This window comes from Rhinatrema bivittatum, chromosome 4 (assembly GCF_901001135.1).
Source record: "Rhinatrema bivittatum chromosome 4, aRhiBiv1.1, whole genome shotgun sequence".
NCBI classification, from domain to species: Eukaryota; Metazoa; Chordata; class Amphibia; order Gymnophiona; family Rhinatrematidae; genus Rhinatrema; species Rhinatrema bivittatum.
In genome coordinates, this window is record NC_042618.1 from 446,183,191 (window position 1) to 446,207,990 (window position 24,800).

The window sequence follows — 24,800 nt, forward strand, 5'->3', positions numbered from 1 at the left end:
GAGTCGATGATTTCAATGTATTATCCACTGTGACACCTAGATCTTTTCCAGGGTGGTAACTCCTAATATGGAGCCTAACATCGTGTAAGTAAAGCAAGGGTTATTTTTCCCTATATGCATCACTTTGCAGTTGTCCACAATAAATTTCATCCGCCATTTGGATGCCCAATCTTCCAACCTCACAAGGTCTTCTTGCAGTTTATCATAATCCGCTTGAGATTTAACTACTCTGCATACTTTTGTGTCATCCGCAAATCTGATCACTCACTCATCGTACCCCTTTCCAGATCATTTATAAATGTATTAAAAAGCACTGGTCCAAGTAGAGATCCCTGAGGCACTCCACTCTTTATCTTTTTCCACTGTGAAAACAGACTATTTAATCCTACTGGGAACCCTGGGAATTATTAGAAAGGGAATGGTGAATAAAACGGAAAATGTCTGTTGTGTCCATTGGTCTCAGATGGCTTCGACCCTTGTGCTTCACCTTTTTCTCTGCTCTCCCCACTAGCATTGGGAAGATGGCTACTGTTGCATCTGCAAGCCGCTCTCTCCGGTGTCCCTGGAACGGCTATGGCATTGCATCCCGCCATAATCCTCCCAAGGGCCTCCTAGGGTGCACGCGCGCTACCCATGTCTTTATTCTAGCTATGGCACGAACCTTGGGGGCGTCCCCTCGAGTGATGTCACAACATCCGGGTATTTAGCCTTCACTTGTTTGCTAGCTCGTTGAGTTAGCAAGGATTGGATACGTCCGGTCTACGCTACTCTGCTGCTTCTTGCTGCCACTGGAAGCTCTACCTTACCCTTCGGGGTATTCTCTAACCTGGGTACCCACTCCTCGGGGGCCCTCTGCTTTACTTTCAGGTGCCTTACTGGGATCAGGTATTCACTCCTCGAGGGCCTGCTCTCCCTGCATCGGTGCCTGTTACCATATACGTCAACCTGGTGGAATCGCCAACCTTACAGCTACCATCTAGTGAGTAATCTAATTCTCAGTCTATCTCACCTACAGCTTTGCCATGCTGGGAAACCTACACTGGAATCTCCCTATACCAACATAGTGAGACGGGGTCCCTCTGCCGAGGGTCCCTGGACTGCTACCTCTGGATCACCACACTACTGCCACTTCTGGTGGTATACTACAAGCTGTATAATAATAGATCTAACTCTGTGTTTGTGTATCCTGAGTCTAGCCCAGTATTGTGGCTCCCCACGGGGCTCCTCCCTGTGGGCATGGTCATCTGCCACAGTATCCAGGAATCCACCCAAACACCGCTAAACCATAACAATATCATAATGCCTCTGTATCAGTCCATGGTGAGACCGCACCTTGAATACTGTGTACAATTCTGGTCACCGCATCTCAAAAAAGATATAGTTGTGATGGAGAAGGTACAGAGAAGGGCGACCAAAATGATAAAGGGAATGGAACAGCTCCCCTATGAGGAAAGACTAAAGAGGTTAGGACTTTTCAGCTTGGAGAAGAGACGGCTGAGGGGGAATATGATAGAGGTGTTTAAAATCATGAGAGGTCTAGAACAAGTAAATGTGAATCAGTTATTTACTCTTTCGGATAATAGATAGACTAGGGGGCACTCCATGAAGTTAGAATGTGGCACATTTAAAACTAATCGGAGAAAGTTCTTTTTCACTCAATGCACAATTAAACTCTGGAATTTGTTGCCAGAGGATGTGGTTAGTGCAGTTAATGTAGCTGTGTTTAAAAAAAGAATTGGATAAGTTTTTGGAGGAGAAGTCCATTAAGAACCTAAGAACATAAGAACATGCCATACTGGGTCAGACCAAGGGTCCATCAAGCCCAGCATCCTGTTTCCAACAGTGGCCAATCCAGGCCATAAGAACCTAGCAAGTACCTAAAAACTTAGTCTATTCCATGTTACCGTTGCTAGTAATAGGAATGGCTATTTTCTAAGTCAACTACCGGTTATTAATTAAGTTGACTTAGAAAATAGCCACTGCTATTACTAGCAACAGTAGCATGGGATAGACTTAGTTTTTGGGTACTTGCCAGGTTCTTGTGGCCTGGCTTGGCCACTGTTGGAAACAGGATGCTTGGCTTGATGGACCCTTGGTCTGACCCAGTATGGCATGTTGTTATGTTCTTATGTTCTTACTCTCTGTTTCCTGTCTTATAACCAGTTTGTAAAGCACAACAGGACATCATCTCCTATCCAATCACTTTTCCCATGACAATTCCATGGATCTATTGAACAGGTCCTTCAGCAGACCCGTCAGCACATCTTTGAGTTCTCTCACTATCCTGGAGTGTATCTCATCTGGCCCCATTGCCTTGTCCACTTTCACTTGCCTAGCTTCTCCTATACATTCTCTTTTGTAAATGGAGTTTCATCTACTCCTTCCCCATCTATGGTCTTGTTAACCTGCAATGGTCCTTCTCCAGGGTCTTCTTTAGTGAATACCAAACTGAAGTATTTGTATAATATTTCTGCCATTTCTTTGTTACTCTCCAGACATTTAGCCTTGTCACCTTTCAATTTCACTATACCATTTCTGGTCTCCGTTCTTTCATTGAGATATCAGAAAAATGTTTTGTCTCCTCATTTTACTTCTTTGGCCATCCTTTCTTCCACCTAACCTTTTGCTTTCCTTATTTTGTTCTTCTTCTCCCTCTGTTTTAACAGATATTTTTCCCTGTGTTCCTGTTTTTGGGATACTTTATACTTCTTGAATTCTGTTCTTTTTGCCTTTATCTTTTCAGCCACCAGATCATTTTTTTCCTTCTTACTTTTGTTTACTTTTCTTAAATTTTAAATTTGTTGCCTTTGTAATAGCTCCTTTTAACTTGGCCCATTATTGTTTCACCTAACCCATTTTCTCCCAGTCTTCCAGTTCTTCCTCCAGGAACTTCCCTATTTTAACAAAGCCAGTATTTTTGAAATAAAAAACTTGAGTCTTTGTGTGACTTCTCTGTATTATATTTGCAAAATCGAACCATACCATCTGTTGCGTGTCCCGTCCGCACTTGGCCCGTGCCTGCTCACCTCATCCCCGCTCTGATGGGTCCCAGGTCGTCTCCCCCGCTGCTGCTGCCAGCTCTGCTCGTCCTCGGTGTCCCACGGTGGCATCCGCTGGGCCTTTCACCGCTCACCAGGCCTCATGGCGGGGCTCAGCGTCCTCCATGGTGTCGGCCCTGCCCCTAGGCGCACACACGCGAACCGCCTGGCCTCTTAAAGGGCCAAGGGCGGCTCCCAGCTCCGCGGCACGTGCTGATTGACAGCCGGATATAAGGAAGTGGTCAGACACCACTTCCTTGCCTTGGCAATCAGGTCGTACACTCCAGTGTTCTCTAGTTTGCCTGTTCCAGTGTCTCTTATTCCTGCGTCTTCTGTGTCTCCTGTTCCAGCGTCTCCTGTTCCTTCATCTCTCCATCCCTGGTAGTACCCTTCAGACTGATCTCACAGTACTGACCTTTGCTTGCTCCTGACCTTGTCTGCCTGCTGCCTGGATCCGACCTCTGCCTGTCCACTGACTTCTCCTGATTGCTACCTGGAACTTAACCTCTGCCTGGCCTGACTACTCCTGGACTGACTACAGGTACTGACCCCTGCTTCATTTGACCATTCTGGACTGATACTCTGGCCTTGATCCTCGCTATCCACTCGGACACTCTCTTCTGGCCTCCTGCGACCTATGGACATTGTTGCCTGAACATCGACCGTGCACCCTTGTTCGAGGTGGGCACCTACACTTTCTCTCTAGGAGACCCTGCGAGGCCCACCTAAGACCAGGTGGCCCGGGTAACCAAGGGCTCAACCTGAGGGAACCCCGAGTTGCTATTGGCGAAGCTCCAGCTAGCCTCTGTCTCCTCCTGTGCTCCACCTCCTAGTGGTAGGCGTTCTCTGGGTCTGACCTGAGGGCCGTACGAATTCTGCACCAGGCCAAGGGTCCACCTCCAGCGCAACACCATCTGATTATCACTGGTGCTCAGGTGAGCCCCTACTCAAACATTAGAGACATTATCACCATTAGTGAGCACTAGCTCGATTATCATGCCCCCTTCTTGTGGGTTCCATTAGCATTTGTTTGAGCAGAGCCACTTGAAGGGCATCCACTATCTCTCTACTTCTCATAGATTCCACAGAAGGGATAGTCCAATCCATATCCGGCAGATTAAAATCTCCAATGAGCAATACTTTGCCCTTCTTTCCCACTTTTTGAATGTCTTCCATGAGTTCTCAGTCCAGTTCTTCTGTTTGAGTCAGTGACCTGTAGATCACACCCATAGAAATGAAAGCACCATAATGCTTCTTCTCTACCCCATGTCCTTTGCAATTCAGTTGCCAGGATTTGTTTTTGACATAAAGTGTGACTCTTCCCCCTTTTCTGTCCTTTCTATCCTTTCTTGACAAGTTATAGCTCGGTATGGCTATATCCCAATCATGAGAATCAGTGAGCCATGTCTCCGTAACAGCAACAATGTCCAAGTCTACCTCCACCAGGAAAGTGGGGTAGAGAAGAAGCATTATGGGCTGTCCTAAAAATAAGATGATGGTGCATCCATTTTTACTGGTGTGGATTACAGGCCTCCAACTCAAATGGAAGAACTAGACAGAGATCTGGTTGAAAACATCCAAAAGGGTGGAAAGAAGGGAGAAGTGTTGATTGTTGGAGACTTTAATATGCTGGACTTGGACTGAAAAATCCCTTCTGCGGAACCTATCAAAAGTAGAGAGATAGTGGATGCCCTGCAAAAGGCTCTCTTTAAACAAATGATAATGGAACCCACGAGGGAGGGAGTTATACTCGACCTAGTACTCACTAACATGGATAATGTCTCTAATGTCTGGACGGGTTCCCACCTCAGCACCAGTGATCATCAAACGGTATGGTTTGACATCGCAAATAGGACAAGGAGAAGACACATGAAGACCCGAGTTTTACATTTCAAAAATACAGATTTTATCAAAATGGGAATGTATCTGGAGGTAGAACTAGAAGACTGGGAGAAAATGGAAGAGGTGGAACAACAGTGAGCCAAACTAAAAGGAATAATTACAAAAGCAACAAATCTATATTTTAGAAAAGTAAACAAAAGTAGGAAATAAGAAACTGATCTGGTTCTCAAGGGAGGTGGCTGACATAATAAAAGCAAAAAGTACAGCGTTCAAGAAAAGAGGAACACAGGAAAGAATATTTGGTGAAACTGAGGGAGATAAAGAAAGTAATCAAAAAAAGCAAAAAGTCAGATGGAAGAAAGGATTGATAGGCAAGAGTTGCAGGAAGGGCCAGGGACAAATGATGTTCTATTATGCATCAATACATGTGGATGGTAATGCAGGTATTGAGGAGAGTTTGCTTTAACAATTTTGAAACTTGTCTTTTTTTCATTGTGTTTTCACTGGCATTCCTTGCAGCATTGCATATCATCAAGCTAGTTGCATAGTCAAACAAAAATAATTCTCAGTTTAAGGATATTCAGATATTTTGCAACAAGCTGGCACTGACCATACGTAGGTCCAAATTGGACCAAGGTGAATGTGGTTCTAAGGTCAAGCTTCACAAGTTGGTAGGTGATGATACTAGCCCACTCTATGACCTGGAGCATTACCTGTCCTTGAAGCTGCCAGGTTCTGGGACCCTTCAGTGGACAAGAATGGGCTACCACTATTCTGCTACCATCTTTGTTTTCAGTAGGCATTACAAATGAGAGTTTCAGCTGACATTTCTTCTGAATTTGAGCAGTGACTTTGGTGACAGCACTTAGTCTCCCACAGGAGGCCATAATGTTAGTTGGTAGATGGCGCTCAAGTAAATATTGGCTTTTTCTCAGGCCTGAGGAATATTTTAGCAATTAGACCACTAACAGTCTTTACTCTGCTTTATTCCAGATCGGATACCATGAATGTGATTCATTTGGATCGATAAGCCAAGTGAATTAGCCATGCTGTGTGACGTCATCCACGGCATGCGATCGGAACCTTCTCTGGTTAGTAGAGCTTTGACTCTCTGCCCATACACAGCTGTTCCCTTGCAATTACCTCAGTCAATAGTTCTCAGTTACATTTTTTCCACGACACTCAACGGATGTGAATCTTCTCACCTCAGTTGATTAAGATCTAATTGTTTCACAACAGCAAGTATTCAACAATGTCAAAATGAAAGGGCTTTAAATACTGCTCCTGTGGACACATTATGTCTGTGACGGATGGGCACAACTATTGTTACCTGTGTCTTGGGCCCGACCACGATCAGTCTACATGTAGGGACTGTGGCTGCATGTCTCCCTAGCCTTAGCATCAGAGAGATGAAAAAATTGCCAGACTTTGAGAGACGGAGGCCGGATCTTCACTTTCCCCAGGGCGCTCTATACAGCCTTCGCCAGGACCAAAGGTTTACCATAGGGAGACACAAAAATGGGCCTCATCGGAGGGTCCCGAGACAACAATGGCTTCCAGGCCACGAGACAAAAATTCCAAACCAATCAAAGCCAAGCCACAAAAAAGAAAGGGCAGTGATTCAGCAATACAAGCAAAACCTCAGTCAAAATCTGCATCATCAACACCACTCAAAAAGATGCATGAGTGGGACAGAGGCTCGAAACCAGCACCTGGGGCCCAAGCAATCAGCGCATCCACACACGATGTGCATTGACACGATGAACATGCATCGCCACATGGTGCACAACCTCCAGCTCAGACAGCACTTTCGACACATGACGCATGACACCCGTGTGCCCAAACCATGTGATGCAGGTCCATCGTGACCAAAGCACATGACTCCACGTAATGCAGGTCCAATATAAACGGAGCAGTCTACAAAGCCATATGACACAAGACTGCTGTAAACAAAGAAACTAGATAACTATAATGTGCTATACCTGGGGCTTCCAGCTAATGCCACACATCCACTAAAACTAATCCAAAATGCAGAAGCATACATCCTAGTTAATTTGAGTCACCGAAAACACATAACACCTGCTCTTCATTCACTACACTGGCGTCCTGTTTCTTTCCATATTCAGTACAAAGTTCTTACTATAATTCACAACTTATTATACAATAAATCTTCAATCTGGTTATGCTCTAGTCTTCGCATTTATCAACCTGGCAGGCATCTTCTTTCAATGAACACAAATTTCCTCAATGTCCACACAATTAAGTTAGCAAGGCTTTATCTTACCAGAAGACTTGATCTTACCAGAAGGCTTGCCTTTTCTGTTGCTGGTCCTATCCTCTGGAACACCCTGCCTGATTCACTCCGGTTAACACTTAACACTAAGGAGTTCAAGAAAAAATATCTTTTCACTGTAGCCTTTGAAAATGCAGTATTGTATTTGGTTTATGGTCATCTGTTACCTTTATATGAGGTGTGATGTTGTAATTGTTTTTCTTTTTTGATGATGTGATAATGTGAACTGAATATTATTTCTAATTTAATTGTTGCGTCTGTCGGTCGCAGACGACCGCTCTGTCTTACCTCTTTTTCTCCCCTTTCTCTCTCTTTGGGCAAGATGGCTGACTCTGGTGCCGAGTGCCGAGGGCCCCGGCATTTCCAGACCAGCATGGGCGTCCCCATCCGCCATGCTCAAATACATATCATGGCGGGAACCTCGCAGGCGGCCCCACCGCATGATGTCAGTACCTCCGGGTATATCTAGCCTCCGCTTACGCTACCAATTTGAATTAGCAAAGACTTCGCTTCACTACTCTGCCTGCTCTAAGCTGTACGCTTAGACGCTACTTTCATGCTAAGGGCCTCGCTCCAGCAGAAACTCTAGACATCCGCTCCTCGGGGGTCTCTCGCTTCCAACTTCCCTTCGGGGTCCTTACTAAACAAGACAACTGCTCCTCAGGGGTTTTTTCTCTCTATTCATTTCCAGGATATTGGACCACTGGGTACTTGCTCCTCGAGGGCCTATATACTTCATATCCTGCAACACGGACTTTCATTCCCACCATTCTACCTTCAGGAAGACGCCTTCACTCTGTGAGTACCTCTATGATCCAGTGCTCCAACTCCATCCACCAGCCGCGACATTACCCACACTGCAGGCTCCTGCCAATCGTGAACATCTGGGTGAGACTATACTTCTGAGCCTGTTGAGCGTATTGGCACTTCGTGGATCAGTGCCTTATCTTCCTGCTCCACCATCTATTTGCAGCGGTACAATAAAGACTCTATCCATTCTGTATGTGCTATCTGTGTCAGTCAATCGCAGTGGTTCCCCATGGGGCTCTTCCCCGTCCACAATGCCTCAAACACAACAGATTGCTACTCCATGGACTCTGCTCAGCTCGCAGCCCTTCAGGCCATCCCTGGCCTAGCCCAGCGGATTACAGAACAACAAAAGTCTTTGGAGAGCCTAGCTACTGCCTTCAATCAGTTTCACACTCAACTGAACTCTTCAGCTCCTCCTGTGAAGGAATTGCTGTCACCAATGGTAACCCATAAGACCACTGTGCCTTTATCAACACCTACCCGCTTCACGGGTGAAGCCAAGATGTGCAGAGGGTTCATCAATCAATGCAGCATGCATTTTTCATTACAGCCTACCCTCTTTCCCACTGAGGCTTAAAAGACCACTTACATCCTGTCGTTCCTTGAAGGACGAGCCCTGGCATGGGCTTCACTGCTATGGGAACGTGAAGATCCTATCCTGAATGACCTACCAGGATTTCTACAACTTTTTAAGTCTGTGTTTGATGACCCAACTCATCAGACCATCACTGCATCCGCCTTGCTCAACCTTCAGCAAGGTTACAAGCCACTTACAGGCTTTGCTATAGAATTTAAGACACTAGCATCCGAACTGCATTGGGACACTGGAAGCTTACATGTCATATTCATGGAGGATCTCAACTCTCGCATAAAGGACAAATTAGTGGCTCGTGATTTGCCTGAGTCCCTGAAGGAACTAGCAGTGAGAATTGACCAACGTATCCGCGATCGTACTCAAGAGGCTAAGAGTCCATGAAAGTCTACAGAGGGGGCTAACCATCCTAAACCTGTGTCTATTTCTTCCAGCTTACCATCTGCACCCCTAGAGGAGGAAGAACTTATGCAACTAGGCCGAAGCCACCTGACCTCTCAGGAGAGACGTTATCGCAAGCGCATAGGGCTGTGCATGTACTGTGGCCGTATGACATAGTGAGGGCAAAGGTAGCGCCGGCGCCATTTTGAATATTGGCAATACGGCGCGAGTGCAGGAGGTCGCTCCCGGACCCCCGCTGGACTTTTGGCAAGTCTTGTATGGGTCAGGAGGCCCCCCCAAGCTGGCCAAAAGTCCCTGGGGGTCCAGCAGGGGTCCGGGAGCGATCTCCTGCACTCGTGACGTCGGGTGACAGGAACCAAAATGGCGCCGGCGCTACCTTTGCCCTGTCATATGGTAAGGGCAAAGGGCCACCGGCACCATTTCTATTAACGCAGCCGTGGCCCGAGAGTGGAAGATCGCGGGAGATCGCGCCGGGACCCCCCCACTGGACCCCAGGTAATTTAAAACATTTTGGGGGGGTTCGGGAGGGCGGGGGATTTCTTTTAAAGGGTCGGGGTGGGTTTTAGGGTTGTTTTGGTGTGCCGGTTTTCCTGCCCTCCCCCCTCCCCTGATTTACGATTTTTTGATGATAAATCGGGGGAATTGTTATTGTATCGCGGCTCTAACGATTTTTGACGATTTAAAATATATCTGACGATTGTTTTAAATCGTCAAAAAACGATTCACATCCCTATGGGTATAACAAGTTATGTGAAACAGCAGCACAGATTAAAGAGCAAAATGTAGAGTTACAGTCATTCATGCTGCAGACAGACCAACCCACTCCTTTAAAGTGACTTTTTCCGCAATAAAAAAATATATATATTATCATCGAAAGCCCTACAAGCAATATACCCAGTATCGGGCTCCAGTCTACCAACAGCATTGCCCGCAACCTCCACAAGATTCACAAAAAGGTCACCAGCCGGACTGCAGACCACAAAAGCCATAACAGCAGACACATGTGAAAAACCATCAGGGTATGTGAAGCAATCCAAGCCACAACCTTCCAGTCTGCCTGGGGAAGTCTCCACTCATTATCCAAGGTGGTCCCAGAAAACATACGACTGCTGGATGTTGAATATAAATCAACAGGGGTATCACTTAAAGTTCAGAATTCCCCCAAATCTGCCTCGACCAGCCTCACTGGTGAGGCATCTTGACCAAATTCCTCTCTTAAAGCAAGAAGCAGAGAGCATGTTAACACAAAGAGTCATCCAAAAGATCCCACCTTCCTACATCCACAAGGGATTCTATTCCCAATAGTTCCTCATTCCCAAATGTATGGGGGATCTTTGAACAATACTGGATCTCTATCTCCTCAACAAAACACTCCAAAGGGAAAAGTTCAAGATGATAATTCTGAAATCTATCCTACCCTTTATACAACTGAACGACTGGATGTGTCCACTCGATTTGAAAGATCATATGTGCACATTCAGATCTGCCCTTCCTGCTGGTGGTACCTCTGCTTCCAAACAGAGAACACACATTATCAATACAAAGTACTCCCTTTTGGACTCTTGCCTGTCCCGAGTCTTCACAAAATGTTTGGCGGTGACTGTGGTGTATATTCATTGCAAAGGATTATGAATTTTCCCGTACCTTGACGACTGGCTAATAGTATTCCCCAATCCATTGGATTTTTGCCAAGACCTACACACCATGATTCAATGCCTGGGAGAATTGGGCTACCTAATCATTTACAAGAAGTCAGTCCTCCAACCAACCATGATCTTACAGTTCATAGGTGCAACAATAGACTCCATATAAGGGAGGGTGTATCTACCCAGACACAGTGCACAGTGCCTATGACTCTTAGCTTTGAATCTGAGAAGCAAAACAAGAACAATGGTCCGCAAACTCCTTGTCCTGCTAGGCCATATTGCAGCAGCCATTTATGTGATATCTCTCTCAACTGTCTGCTTATACGGAGATTGCAGTGGGGTTTGAAAACCAATGGTCTCAGATATCCGAGACACTTATTTATTTACTTTTAAAATATCTAGCCCGCTGATCCACAGATCTCAAAGGGTTACAATAAACATACATAATAGATACTAAAGTCACCATCATGACATCAAAGAAAACACTATTTATGGTAAGATAACTTTTATTATTTATTTTTATATACTAACATTTGATTTGAGATATCACATTAGTTTACATTCAGGTACTGTAGGTATTTTCCTATCTCCAGAGGGCTTACAATCTAACAGGCCGATTCAGTAAAGTCTGCGGGAGAGCGGACGAACGCCCGCTCTCCCGGTGCACGCACAGGCCACTCGCCGGTGCGCGTGATTCAGTATTTAAATTAGGTGGTGCAGTAGAAACAAGCAAAAGGAAGCACTAGGGACACTAGCGCGTCCATAGCGCTTCCTTTTAGCACAGAGAGGCAGCTGTCAGCGGGTTTGACAGCCGACGGTCAATTTTGCAGGCATTGGTTCTCGAGCCCGCTGACAGCCACGGACTTGGAAACCGGACGCCGGCAAAATTGAGCATCCGGTTTTCAGCCCGACAGCCACTGGCCCATTTTAATTTTTTTTTTTTTTTACTTTTTTTACCCTTTGGGACCTCCGACTTAATATCGCCATGATATTAAGTCAGAGGGTGCACAGAAAAGCAGTTTTTACTGCTTTTCTGTGCACTTTCCCGGTGCCGGCAGAAACTAGCGCCTACCCAAAGGTAGGCGCTAATTTCTTAAAGTAAAATGTGCGGCTTGGCTGCACATTTTACTTTCTGTATCGCGCAGGAATACCTAATAGGGCCATCAACATGCATTTGCATGTTGAGGGCGCTATTAGGTGCCGTGGGTTAGACGCACGTTTTCCGCCCCTTACTGAATAAGGGGTAAGGGAAACGCACGTCCAAGAGCAGGTTAACAGTGCGCTCCGTCGGAGCGCACTGTACTGTATCAGCCTGTAAGTTTGTAAGTGAGGCAATGGAGGGTAAAGTGACTTGCCCAAGGTCACAAGGAACAACAATGCTGGTCTCCTGGTTCATAGCCCACAGCTCTAACCACTAAGCTATTCCTCCTCCCTTAACTTGCTTTACTCTACTTGAACAGAGCCAAGCCTACACCCTGGGCAACAATTGTACACTTAACACCAGTTTTTCAAAGGGGTACGTGCGTAAGATATGCGCGTACCCCCCGAAAAACTGGCCCAAACACCCCCTGTGCACGCCGAGCCTATGTTGCATAGGCTTCCGGTGCATGCAAAGCCCTGGGACACACGTAAGTCCCAGAGCTTTCCTGGGGGGTGGGGGGGGCGTGTTGGTGGGCGATGCGGGTGATGTGGGCGATGGGGTGATGCGATCCGCGCATCATCGGGGTGAGTGTCAGGGGGGCGTGACGCGGCCGGCGCATCATCCAGAGGTGGCGCCGTGGGCGTGATTTCGGCACGGGGGCATTCCGGGGGCATGGCCGTGGCCTCCGGACCAGCCCCCGGACCGGAACATGGCGCGCGGCAGCCGGCCCGGTGCGCGCAAAGTTACGCCTGCCTTGAGCAGGCGTAACTTTCGCGACAGTGGTAGGGGGGGTTTAGATAGGGCCGGGGGGTGGGTTAGGTAGGGGAAGGGAGGGGAAGGTGGGGGAGGCAGAAGGAAAGTTCCCTCCGAGGCCGCTCCAATTTCAGAGCGGCCTCGGAGGGAACGGAGGCAGGCTGCACGGCTCGGCGCGCGCAGGCTGCCGATTTTTGGCAGCCTTGCACACGCCGACCCCTGATTTTAATGGATATGCGCGGCTACACACGTATCTATTGAAATCCCGCGTACTCTTGTTCACGCCTGGTGGCCGAACAAAAGTACGGGTGTGCGCAAGTTTATGAAATCTACCCCTTAGGGAGCAATATTCAACCGCTGAGCGGTTCAACTAGTAAGAAGGATAAACCTATTTGGCTAATAGAGGCACAGCCAGTTAACTTATGCGGCTAACTTTGCTCTTTCCCGAAATGCTTCCTACTGGACCCTGTAACACCCTCGTTTTATGTGACTAAATTATAGCCACATAACTAGTTATCAGGCTAGAATTTAGGTGCATACATTTTTTAGTATGCTGGCTTTGTTATTTAGATGAATACATTTTCAGTTATCAGGCCCTCTGGAGTCATTTTCAAAAGGATTTACATGCGTAAAATTGGGTTTACATGTGTAAATGCATTTTTACGCATAAGTGGACTTTTGAAAATTGCTACAATATATGCCATTGAATTGTCCATAGGTTTTACATATGCAAATGCACTTTTAAGATGTAATTTTAAAAGGAGTTATGCGCATAAATCTAAAATACTATCGTATAAATTTTCAAAAGCCATTTACTTGAGTAAAGTGCACTTAAACTAGTAAATCCTATGGACAATTCAATGGCCTATATTGTAGCAATTTTCTAAAGTCCACTTACTAAAGCGCATTTACACATGAAAAAAAACAATTCTACTCCAGTAAATGCTTTTTAAAATCAGGCTGTTAGCACGTAAATGGACTTTTGAAAATTGCTATGTTAGTATGTTACATTTACATGTGTAACTCCTTTGAAAATTACCCCAGGTTCTATAAATTAATTCATTTAGACTCCACAACACTATCTTTACTTACAGGAAGCCTTATCATCAAAGCTTTAAGATACATTCTTGAAAGCTATCCATGAAACAAGAAACAGATACCTTGCAAATGATTACTTCCAGACATATAGGGTATGACTGTGTTGTTTAGTACCAAAGGGAGTGAAAGAATTAAGCATATTTTCCTTGGCTAGTATCATCTGGAAAATCAGTAATCAAATCCAGACTAAATCATCTAGGAGCAAGCATCTAGCAACTACACAAGAAAAAGTATTCCTTATTCAAAGTGTGTGAAGGGCAGGAGAAAAGGCTCAGCACATAGAATGTTGAACATGTATCTATGTATATATCCTGCTATTTAGATGAATGTATCGTACTGTCAAACATAAAAAAATTTGGTATAAAATTTAAAGAGCACTAGGGAATCATATATTCAGTGAATGCATGAACGCTATTAAAATGTGTTTGAGTCAGCTTACACACAAATTGAAGACTTTAAAGGCTCATATCATTTTAAACTGCGATGCATTGCTTTTATTTATTTATTTTTTGCATTAAGCCTATAATTATGGTGTCCTGGATGACAACACTGGCTTTGACAATTTCTCAGCTACTCTAAGTCTTCCTCGTTGCACAGTCATTGCAGTCGGGCTGTGCTGTGCGCCGTTCTTTGTCCACCTGCTCTTTGTTAGAGCTGCTTTCGCATGACATACCACACACTCAGTGTGATGACACAGTAGCTTTTATAGAGCAGTGGCACTAGGGTTGTTTTTTTTTTTTTTCCTTTTCGTTCCTTTCGCTGCTTTTTTTTTTTTTTTTTCCAGTTATCTATCTCACCCAATCTGGCAATCAGCATCCCCCCTGATACTGGTTACAACAATTCACACAGCAGCTGGTTTACTCCCTTATTGCCTCTGTGCCGGGATTTAAGGGAAGGAGCTTCAAGGCAGAGAGGTAAGTACTATTGCAGTCCATGTTTTAACGATAACATTCACTTAGAAGTAACATAGACTAGTTGCAATTTGAACATGGAAAATATGTCTTTGAAACATTGCCAGTTATTAAATTAGAGTTATTCTGATGCTTATTCTTTCTTGATTTTCTTTAAAAATGATATATATATGTTTGGGTTAATTAGAGCAAATTATCTATATATAATTTTTTTATTGTATTTATGAAATGAAACTTAAGGAAAATGCATTCTTGAAAATAAAATATAAAGCTTTTAAAAAAATTACTTAAGTTCAGTAGTGTTTAGAATTATAAGTTTTATTAACCCTTTTCAGGATGTAAGCTATTCTCAAACTATTTTGCAATATGGAACAGAATATGAATCTTAATTTGCCAAGAGATGAAAAAGAAATTCCAGGATAGACTGAAAGAAAACAGTTTGTTCCTACAGCACCCAAGATTTGATGGGACTCTTGCATTTAAAACAATGACCTCAAAGACTTAAAAAAAGACAAATATATCATCTGATGAGATTGTTACTTATCATTTTAGGTAATATAATAATTCGCAGAGCTATAGTCCACCATTTTTCCTGCTCCGCATATGATTGAGAAACCAATATTAATAAAGTGAATCATGACAAAACAAACCTGCTAATTGTATTAGAACTTTATTATATATATATATATATATATATAAAACTGAAATTATTCTTTGCAAATCAAAATCTGAAAAATGCATGAATCTGAAAAGTACTGAAACTACATAACATAAAATATTATTTAAAAACTGAGGCATAATTCATTAATGAAGACACTTACTTTAGAACACACTGGAAAAAGTAGCTGGAACTGCGTTACATCCTCTTGCAACATGTAAGAATTGTATTTGTGACATTGTTAAGTTCCTATTTCTTCATACACTTACTTTCATTGGCATGCAGCGAGCTGGGCAAAATGAAAAAGGGAATTAATTAAATTTGTGCAGCTTAAAACATCTGCTCCGCTGTAACGAATCCTGGACAAGTCGTAGTGGAGATGCTAGTCAGAAGAGTTCAGCACTTTTAATATAGGCAGAATCTTCAAACCAGTACAGGAGCTTAGGGTAATCTGAAGACATAAAGGATGATTATTAGCAAGGTGATGATTGTCTATACATTGAAAACAGGCATTGATATTAAAGCTGAGATACATGATATCTTTAGACAATATAACAACCTTTTTGTATATAGTAAAAGATTTGTTCAACTAAAATTAATAATAACACTATATTTTTAAGCCTTCTAGCAATCATCAGATATCTGTGAGGACTACAAACATACATTTTTCTTAGTGCAATCAAGATGTAATTATTGATATAAAATGTCAAGTCTGCAAGTGTCTTTGGCATAAGAGTTTAGGGGCTAAAAAAATGGCCTGGAGGAATATACCAGGTAAAAGACAAATGGAACCATTCTACAACCAAGAGAAATGGACCTCTTGTATTCTATCAACCTAACCAAATATTTTGCCACATTCACTTCAAAGTAAATTTAAGGTAAAATGTGTCTCTTTCAGCATAACACTGTCTGGGTGTACCCCTTTAAAGAGCAAAGAAAATTAAAAAAGAGTTTTGTACTGTGCCATATCACATTTAAGAACGTCAAAATCCAATATTTTTAGAAAATGCTATTTTTTTTTAAAGTGGCATGACAGTGCAAAGCATATTGAATTTCAGTGAAATAAATATACAGTTTCACAAAAATGTTTAATTTAATGTCTAAATCTGAATTTAATTTGAGTATTATTTTCAGCATTATACATTCCTAAAAATGATTTTGAATACAGTAGAAAAAGGACTTCCATTATGAATGTCACAGAAGACATTACTTTAGAAAGGTACAGCTATTGTTGTACTCTTATTTGCATTCTTATTCTAGCCAGAAAAATGTGTCCATATATTAGCACAGGGTTACAGATATAGAAATGGGCTGAAAACACACAAGTTTGAAATTTGTAAGCAGCAGCATTAACTGTCGTCATCAAAAATAGGCATTCTAGCCAGTAAACCAAGGGGCCTATGGAAATAAAAGAAAAGAAAATAGTAAAATAATAGAACTCTTCACCTACTTGCTCATTGATCTATGAATGGGAGAAATTACTGTAGAAAATCTCTGAATGTGAAAGTCATATCTGCCAGGTAGCCATATATTGACCTCCAATGAAATAAATACAGGCTGAGGATTTGGGCAGGCATCTTATAGATGCTCCCTGCAATTCTATTGCTTAACAAGAAACTGCACATGCATTACCCAGTGATTTCCAACCTACATCTTTACAGCAGCAATATATAGCCAACTAATAAAATCAACCATATAGGCAAACAAATGTATTTACTTATTTATTCATCATTTGATATTCCACCTTTCCCAAGTTAGACACCAAGCAGATTACATAAAAATAAAGAACAACGTGCATGAAAGACATAGATTTTTGAGTGGGCAGTTTGAAAGTAAATAATACCCATGATAAAACAGGCGAGGGTACATTGGGCTATTGCACTGAATTTAGTTATTCATAAATACATATTTATTTTAATGAATTATACATTTCATAGGATTTTTAGTTATCCAAATCTAAAACCTTGCTCTTGGTGGCTAACAAATTTAACATAAACACAACCTTGCAGTACAAAGTCTGAACAGATATATAACTAAAAATGTTTTGAGATGGCCTTTCCCATTTTGGTTCAAAGTGGTTTATAAATCTCTTCCCCAAAGAGCTTCCAACCACATAATTATCTGGGGCAATGGGAGATAAAGTGACTTGCCTATGCACATAAGAAATATCTGTTAAAGAAGCAGGATCTGAACCCTGGTTTTGTTTGTAGCCTATTGCTCTAACCACTAGGCCACACCTTTTCTTTAAAATGGTTGACTAATATTTGTTACTAAAACAACACTAATAAAGGAAACACTATAGTAATATTCCATCCCATTAGTAAAAAAAAATAGAGTTTCATCTCCACAGAGTGAGGAAGCCTCATTGAAGGGGTGATTTACAAGGAGTTCTGAGTATCCAGGATGTTTCATTTTGAGCATATGTCACAGAGAGCCATACTGTAACATTTTGGTCTTTTTCTGCCGTCATTACTATGTAATGCACAAGACCAAAATTGTTCATTCTAAGTGTTAGTCATAGATAGTGCTAAGTGACGAGATTTGGGATAAGCAGTCTCAATGGAAGTGTTGAACAGAAATATGTAGAGTTGAGGATGTTTTAATTATTTTTTGCATGGGCCATGCAATGAGTTTAACTCTTACTGTAAACATTTGTTTGGAGGTTTCTTTTCTCAGATGTGTTATGCTTTATGCAATTTTGTAAGCCTTTTATGCACAATGCATCTGTTTTATAGATTATAAATCTGCATTGGAATATGGCTACAAAATTGAAGGGAAGAGACTAACTCACAGTGGTTAGAGATGGAAACAGAACTAGTCTGTCTTCTCCCCTCTGTCTCATATTACAGATGTGATTCCTATAAAAAGTATTAAAGAAAATTTAGTACTAATATCAAACTGTACAGCATTTTGGAAATGAATGATTCATTGAAAATAAAATGGAAAGGTACCATCAAAGATGGTACAATCCAATGTTAAAAATTAACAATTCTTGCATTAATTGGCCTGGGTGTAAAAGACAGAGCACATGGATGTTGAACCAGATATTAAATGGTAAAGCACTTATGGCCTGTCAAGAGACAAGTATGAAATGTTAGTTAGCAAGTTCTCAAAGATTTAAATGGCTTCAGTTGAGGCTCTGTATTTTAGCAGAGAAAACTAATATCCATTCATTGAAAGAAATGCTAGAGATTTTTAAAACTTGTGACTACATTTACCAGGGGCTCCTGAGGGGATTAAAAAAAGTTTGAGAAAAGGAAGTCAATGTGCAATAGGCAATTTTTCTAGCATGTCATTGTGGGTTTCAATGTCTGCATCCTTCATTCAGACATTGTATTCTATTGCTCAGAGGACAGACGACACTGGCAAAAATCTCCAAACTCAAAAGTCAGGAATAAGTATTGGTTTTGCTGCATAGAGACAGGGATATTCTCATATATGTTATATTTCTGTAAAAATACAAAGAAAAAATAGAGAAAGACATGGGCAAGGATTAAGAATATAGGGGTAGATTTTAAAGGCCCGTGCAGACGTCCATGTGCGTGTGCTGGGACCTCCGGCTATTTTATAACATGTGCGTGTTGGCGCGTGCATGTTATAAACCATGATTCCCACGCACACATGCATGCCAGATTTTAATGTCCACGTGAGCATGTGCAGGCGGGTGTCCTCCTCCATGCGTGGGGGGGGGGATTTTAAAAGAATTGCGCGTCGATGCGATTGGGCCTTTCCTCAGTTCCCTCCCAGTCCACTCTAATAAAGGAGAGGACTGGGAGGGAACTTCCCTAACCCTAACCCTAACCCTATCCTTCCTCCTCTCCTCCCTGACCCCTAGACCTACCCTAGCTATCCCCAGTTTTTTTGTTTTTATACTTACTGCTCCTCTGGAGAAGAAATAAACTCCGCGCGCCAGCCGGCTGCCGGCGCATGCTTTCCCGGGACAGCATCTAATGGCACTGTCCCAGCCCGCCCCTCTCCACCCAGACCCCGCCTCTTTCTTCAGGTCCAGGACTTCTGTGTGTATGGGGAGTTACGCACGTGGCCGGGCCCTTTCTAAAATGTGCTCGGCATGCGCAGGGCCCAGCCATGAGTGCAACCCCTGGATTTTACACACACCGCGATTTAAAATTCGGGCTATCCTGACATTTATTTCAAATTACTCTTTTGAAACTTTCTGCAATTTTGTAAGATATTTCTGCTTGTAATAAGACATTGACAGATATTTTACTTCATTGGCCTTAAAACTCATCCTTAACAACTGGAAGTTCCTACTAAAAGAAACATACTTAGTGAAAAACTGTATTTATTTTGTCAATCATTGATATTCTTTACTATCGTCAACACTAGGCTATTGTAACCAAAAAATATAACAGATTTAGAAAACTTCAGGAAATCTGAAAATCTATAGATTATTATAGGCCAGATGTACTAAGCATTTTTCCCATAGAGACAAAGTTTAGCATGCATACTAAGGCTGTTTAGTTTGCACATGTAAGAGGAAGGCCCTAGTTTGCATGCTAAACCAGCCCCAGAATACTAACACATATGCACTAAAATTAGTGAGCATAAGCATGTAGATGAAAAACATCAGATACAAATTAGGCTTGTGGCATGCTTTTAGGAGTCCTTGCCACCTTAACATCTCAACTCTTGTCCTTCTCCTATCACTTTCTCCCTTTGCTGTGCTTCCCTGTCCTGTGTTCCTCCACCAGGTATCTGATGGGCCTGGACCAGGCTATACAGGCTCTGTCTTATAGCCCCCTGGCCTGACTGCACTTCCTCTGACCCTGCCCCACCACTACCTCCTCCCTTTCTGCTTTCCTCCAGCACTGAATTAGGCTTCCTTCCCATGGCTTCCACTCTCCTTTTGGCATTAATATCCCTCTGTATCTCTTCACTGTTACACTTATCCACACTGACACCTCTCATGCTCCCCCCTATACCCACCTACACCTTCCATGCTCCATTCTCTCACCAGCCATGTCTCTCACTCCTATTCTTTCAAGACCCTGACTGATACATAGATCCTCCCAGATCTTTACTAGAACCGGATTTCTACCATAAGGAATGATCCATTTAGTGAATGGAAAGAAACAGAATAGCTAGTGAGGGATTGTAATTCTCCCATGTGGGAACCTAGAATGGTATGCTTTTAGAGTATATAAATCTCTGCCACCATTTTATGGCGTGGATCCTCCCAGGAGCAGCATCTCCATGGCTGTTCCCTGGATTCATTTATTTTTCAGGAGGAAGGCCTCTGGGGGTCTTTGATTGAGACCTGGATTCAGAAAGGAGACAGAGAACTTCCACATTTTGAAAGACTGTGTCAGAAGCCATGCAGACCATGTCCGGACATCTGCTAATGTTTTGTGTTTCAGATATAGGAGTTTTTTCCACCCTCCTCATCTCATATTTTTGGTTTCCCTTTTGAATCATTTTTTTTCAACATGCCTGAGTACTCACCCTGAGGCTCAGTGAAAGTAGAACAAATGAGTGGTGTTTCTCAATCTGAGAACACAGGGGAACTGTGAGGAGTTCTGAAGAGGAGTTGGTTCTCATCCATTCCTGGATGAGTGAAGGGGAGAGAAGGAGTGTCTGGACCTAGAAGTAGGATCATTATCATCTGAAGGGGATTCACGTGCTGTGATTATTAGTACTGTTTATAACTGACTTTAATATTGGGATTTACTGAATGCAGTGCACAGGGCCTAGAAGAGAATTCTCACCACCCCCCCCCCCCCCAAGCTCAGCTGAATCCTGGAAGTTAGCTTAAAACTAAAAGCATGGGAAGTTTGGATATCAGAGATGAGTTTGAGGCGTGGTCCTTCATCTAGGACCCTCAGCTCAGGGGTTACACTGACACAGAAACCAATAGAGAGAAACACACACTCATTCAATGACAAACTTGGAACAATGGACAAACAAAAGAAAGATCAGACACAAAAGCAGTGTAAGGCACAACATAAGCCAGGCAAACACTTGTTTCTCCCTTTCCTGGAATTCATTCATTCATTTGTTGGATTTATATTCTACATTTCCTAAGCTCAGCGTGAATTACAAAGACAGTAATAAGATAGTAGGAATCCAAAACAGTTTTACAATGGTTTACAGTAGATAACAGAGTAGTGATGCTAAGGAGAGCAGGATGCATAAGGAATGACCTGTAACTAAGAACGAGTGAAGACTCACTGTGGAAAAAACAGAACGAAACTCTCTTACATAATTATAATAGCATTTGAAGACAAACAAACGTTATCTGGTTGCTCTCTCTGTCTCTCTTTCCGGGGTCCAATTGCTCTCTGACTTCTTCCTCAGCACTAAAAACTAGCCCCCCATGACTGGAAAACATTTACATAGGTTTGAAAGAAGAAGACTGAGCCATTAGGGAAAGAAAATGGAGAATGCTCAGTTTAATTCATTTAGGTTATTTTTGCAGTGGCCTCATGTTATTTAGTAAGCAAGCATTCAGTATATAGCATGCAGATCCCATAATGTTTTGAATTATTTATTTATTTATTTATTTGAAGCTTTTATATACCGAGGTTTAGCACATGCCTTCACCCCGGTTTACATTGGAACGAAACAATGATACATAGAACAATTTGAGAAACAAAAGTATATGCAACTAGCATATGGAGAAGGATGTAACAGGAAATAACTAAAAATAATTTAATTCAAATAACGAAAATGAAAATAGAAACGAAAAACGAGGAAGGTATATACAAACTCGTGCTCTGAATACAAGAAAGTCTGAATGGGAAAAGAAGGAAATGAGGGGGGGATGGGGTAGGTAAAGGAAGGAGGAAGGGGTAGGTATGAGGAGAAGAGAAGAGGGGAGAAGGATGAGAAGCTTAAGGCATCACAATTGTGGATTGCTTAAATCATCATTGAAAGTCTGGCTGAAGATCCAGGTGTGCATTTTGTGTGCATGCTAATAGTGTGCATTTTCTATTAAGGATAATTTTTAGGGCAGGCGCTAAAAAGTAGAGGTCCATTAGAGAGCACTAAAACCTGTCTGCCAGCTCCATCCCCTGCTGATAAAACCCGACCACAAAACGTTTTTTTTAAATCCCCTCCTGGTCTTGCCCCATCTTCCTCTCGCCAGTGCTGCCCTTCTCCTTATCTTATCTCTTCGCTGTGGAATTCAAAGGGGTGCAAAAGCTATCCCCAATTGCAACTGTCTGTCTAGTGCCATCCTCAAAAAATGGCACCAGCTTCCTTTGGACCCTACAGCTGTGGTGTAAGATGCTGGAGGCTGAGCCCAGGGACTGAAGGTGGCGGAAGGAGGTAGACAAACCTGTGGTGGGCTTTATTTAAAAATGTGGTGAATGGGTTTAAATTGACAGGGGTAAGGCGTTGGGAATACTGGTTGCTAGTGAAAAATAAATGAAAGTTAAGTGAACAAAATGTCATTGACATTTCCTATTTCGTTTTAATAAAAAAGTACATCCTTATCATGGAGGGCTGTTTAACATAACCTTTGGATAATGGGGGAAGGGGCGGGGGAGGAGTAATTTGCTAGACCGTCCTGTTCCAACTCAGACATTCAGATAGGTAAATATAAGATGATAACTTTCAAAGTGGCGCCAGGCGCACACACATACACGTTCGTCGGCCCGCACCCAGGGACTTGACTATTTCATAATAATAATGCGTACTCACGCACATGTTATAAAATAGCTTGGCCGTGCAGTCATGTGGACTCAACTTTAAGTGGGCAAGCCCTGTGTGTGCAAATACTGCTTCTACCGCGTGAAGGGATTTTAAAAGACAACAACGCCAATCCCATGGCCAATTTTATCAGCTCGATTCCAGTTTGCCCAGTTAAGGGAAACGACAACTTCCAAACTCCCCTAGTTTAATAGCCTTCCTTCCCCCCTGTTAGCCCCAACCTTTAAAACCCCGCTGATCTGCCTAGATTTTTTTGTTTTATAACTCACACATCATCCATATCAGAAGTAAACTTACGCGGCAGGGGACCCCAGCCTGCGCCAGTGTGCATCAGTGTTTATGTGCAAATTTTAGGTTAAAATCCCGGAACGACCAAGCTCCACTCAGACCACGCCCATACCCCACCCCTTTTTGAAAACTTTTCATTTGTGCGCACAGCGGCATTTACGCTCATATCTGGGCAGCTTTTAAAATCTGCTCAGTATGCGCTGGCCGGACATATTCACACATTCTCTAATTGTTGTACCTGTGTGGCTTTTAAAATTCACCTTTATATGAATAGCTTCCTGCAGGTTTGAAAAATATATGTATGCCATAATCCTCTGTATCTACATAGGAACTAAATATTTTTCTCACAGACACAAAACGTGAAAAAACCTTTAGTATACAGACTCATAGTACAGATTGCTGTACTATGAGTACATAGTACAGCCATCGATGGAGAACCTATAAAACTTGTCAGATAAAGTAGTAGTATACTGTGGAAACTCACTCAAAGATGAGATTTGGGCAAGGGTCTCTTAACCTAGCTTGATGGACTCTCTACCTGGGTAACATCAAGCTAGGTTGAGAGACCCTTGCCCAAATCTCATCTTTGAGTGAGTTTCCTCACTCCGAAGGCCAGCAAATCTTCACAAGAGACCAGTGACCACTGTTCTGTTCGTACGTCTCATGTAGAATGTGAAAGCGGCCCCTAACCCCCTACACTCTTACCTAATCCCCACCTCGAGTTACTAGGTGGGCCTATCCTAGGGATACAAATACCTATGTATGGGACATGCTATTACAGCCAGGTGCGCTCTCTCTCTCTCTCTCTCTCTCTCTCTCTCTCTCTCTCTCTCTCTCTCTCTCTCTCTCTCTCTCTCTCTCTCTCACATCTGGGATCATTGAAAAACAGGTCCCCCAGTGGTTGCATGCAGGAAATACATCAGGTTTGGCACTTATTGCAGAATATGAAATGGTATCACAATGTGCACTAACTTAGCTCTTCACACAGGTAATTATTGCAAAATGCAATAAATACTACATTAGCATAAAACACACCCCTTTTGCTATTGCATGCGGTACTTATCGCATTTTGATAAATCCAGGCCTATGTTACCGACCTTCAAATGGCACCTATGTAATTTAAGATACATTAGCTTCTTTTTATGTGCCTTAATGTAAACCGTTGTGACGGTTCCCACCAAACAACAGTATAGAAAAATGTAAAATAAATAAATAAAATAAATAAATATATCTTAAAAGGGTTTTGTCACCTCACTTTACCTCTTTTGGAATCCTTTCTTCTGTTTAACCTTTTGCTTTCCTGATTTCTTTCCTTGTCTACCTAGGCTTCTCCAGATATTCTTCCCTGTGTTCCTCTTTTTGAGAATCTTTGTACTGTACTTCCTGAATGCTGTTCTTTTTGCCTTTATTTTTAAGCCAACTCCTTTGAGAACCAGATTGGTTTCTTTATCTTCTTAAAGTTGTTTACTTTTCTTATATAGAGATTTATTGTCTTTGTAATAGCTCCTTTAAATTTGCCCATTGTTGTTCTACTTCACACATCATCACCTGGGTTTCTAGTTCCTCCTCAATGTACTTTAGTCCAGGTCTATAACATGAAATGTACGCATACGTATTTATGCATACAAGCTTGCACCGGGGTCCCCTAGTGCATAAC

General features: G+C 42.6%; 1 protein-coding gene across 1 annotated transcript in view; it reads left to right on the plus strand.

The window, feature by feature from the left end:
* Positions 1-14,382: 14,382 nt before the first annotated feature.
* LUM (lumican) overlaps positions 14,383-24,800 on the plus strand; it is a 57,260-nt gene continuing 46,842 nt past the window's right edge. Inside the window, exon 1 of the mRNA XM_029601636.1 lies at positions 14,383-14,529. The gene's annotated coding sequence lies outside the window, so the exon portion shown is untranslated. The remainder of the gene's footprint in view (positions 14,530-24,800) is intronic.